Source organism: Montipora foliosa, chromosome 1 (assembly GCF_036669935.1).
Source record: "Montipora foliosa isolate CH-2021 chromosome 1, ASM3666993v2, whole genome shotgun sequence".
In the NCBI taxonomy this organism is placed as follows: domain Eukaryota; kingdom Metazoa; phylum Cnidaria; class Anthozoa; order Scleractinia; family Acroporidae; genus Montipora; species Montipora foliosa.
In genome coordinates, this window is record NC_090869.1 from 3326210 (window position 1) to 3328709 (window position 2500).

Sequence of the window (2500 nt, forward strand, 5' to 3'; positions counted from 1 at the left end):
ACTGCATTAGGCGCTTATATGATTTCCAGAATCTCTCGCAGACCAGATTCTGCCATCAGATGCCCAATAGAGCCTACAAAACTCATCTTGGTATGAAAGGGGCCCAGCCGTGGGATGCAACTGCGGATTGGACTTTTTGGTGGTTCCCCTTGAACCATGCAAAAGGCTTTCCACCACAAAGGCTGATCGAAGGTGACGGCAGGTGCTGTGATGTTATGCCTTTTCGCGTGTTCCACGATAAACTTGAGGGTTGAATATATACAGGTGGCATCACTTGCGCTCACGTTGATCATGGGCAGAAATATCACAGATGATTTTCCTTTGTGGTCTCCAGTCAAGACGTGCTGCATTAGCCCACCCCACGCAGGACGACTGAAACCAAACAAGAGGGACAATTTCCAGAGCACATCGAGATTCTCCATGGGATCCACTACCCTAGCAACAGCCACGTCATTGTATTTGATCTCCACCTCTTCTAACCGCCTCTCATCATAGGGATATATCTCGATTTTACCTGCTTCAGAAAGTTCCCTGGACGTAACTTTCTTTCTTGGTACGCACCTTGTCTGGCTAGTAAATGGTGTGACAGTGGCCACGATGCCCATCCCATGGAAAGTGTCTTTCCCATCAAGCGTACAAATATTATGATCGACGTTGTCCGCTGCATATTGAACAAATTGGCCGTTAAACTCCGGTATGTCCGTCCCCTCATAAACCGCCGCGCTTTGATTAAATTGTTGTACTTGATTGTATGAAGCGCAATACCCAAGAGAATTGAGGGTGTCAATCAGAAACCGGGACGCAAAGTGATAATGTAGTTGCACGGCAAGACCCAGTTGTAAAGGCGCTAAAAACATTCTTGGTCGCGCTGCCTGCATAAGTGTCTGTCCTATCGATGCAAGTTTAACGTTATCATCTTCAGCTAAAATACCATGCAAGAATTCTTTGAGGGATACAGGAAGAAATTCAATTTGTTGTTCGGCGTCGGACTCAACTTTAGGGTAAGTCTCACTAGTAGTAGTCTCAACCAGTTTGATTTCACTCTTGATCAGCGCAGCAGCTGTTCGGATTATATTCATCTTTTCTGTTTCGACATCAGGGGCGTCTTTTTCCATCTCGCGAAACTCGTTAAGAATCGCCGCAGCAGTCTTCCTAAATGTTACAACATTGGGTTTTCCATCACTGAATGTGATAACCAATTCCTCTCCAAAATGCTTCTGGAGGTAGGCTTTCATGTAAGTCTGGCCATAAGCTGTGCAGTCGGAATCCCCTGAGTACTCGTTCATCTTAGCTACCAGATCTTGCACTGTGATTTTCTCATCAGAATGTTTCAGCAGATATTCTCTGACCATGTAAAAGGCTTTGTTTTGCTCCTCATTCTGGGGACGACCTCGTTTTCCTTTCTTATTTTCAAGCTGGGTCGTAGCATAAGACCCAGGAACCTGTTTATCCGTACGAAAATTGGAATTGCATATCTTATGATAGACTGCTTCAGCGGCAGGGAGATCATGTACGTGTAAAATTCTTGCTTTTACTACCTCTGCCCATGTGTCACGCCTTGCCTTGCACTTATTCAAAACGGTTTCTTGAGTCTCTAGAGTCATCACTCTACATACGTCACAGATTTAACATCTACTTTATTGCCGCAAAAATAACAATCGCTTTTGTAATCGAATGTCTGGTCTGCACTTCTTTTGCGTTGAATAGTTGCAGATTGAGAACCCGCATTTTCGCGGCTTCTGTTATCCTTGGATATATTGGTGGGGTGGCAGTAATCCCGACGACAATTATGGTGTACATGCTGTCCAGGAGCAACACTAATTGAATCATTTCTGAGGCCGCTGGCGCGATTTATACCTTCACTTCCCTTTGTTCCAATTGTGGAAAATTCGTGCGCTGAGCCTGCAACTCCGCAAATCGCGCAAACTAGAGGCGCTCCATCCATAAGAACACATTGAAGGAGTAAAACTCCAAATAACAACCTAAGCAATATAGAAATGAAAAGAAAAAAACGTTAAATTATAGTTAAATTGTTATAACAATTTTATCTTTCTCACTATGCTACGAAGCAAGTTTGATTAGCATATTTCAAAATGTATTTGAGCAGCGTCAGCAAAGATCGTGCCAGCACAATAGGCTTTCAAAAAAAAACTCTTCTACTTCGAAGCAGTAGTTAAATATGAGCATTGGATTTCTATTAAACTAGAAAGAATGAATTCTGCGATATCTAGGGGGAGATTTCTTTCACACGCCTCGAAGGGCTGATCATGAAACAGAATCTACTTTCACGGCAATTCCTCATATGTAGGTGATCAGCACTGATTGTTTAAAGATTCTCTTAAAATTGAATCAGCATTAAGCTTACCTTGATATAACTTTAGAAGCTACTAGCATCTATCAACTGAATCAAAAGAATTGTTTTCCAATAGAACAGGAGGAATGTACGCTGGCCTTACGGCAAAATCCAATCCAGACACTGGCGAGACGAACCAACAGGCAC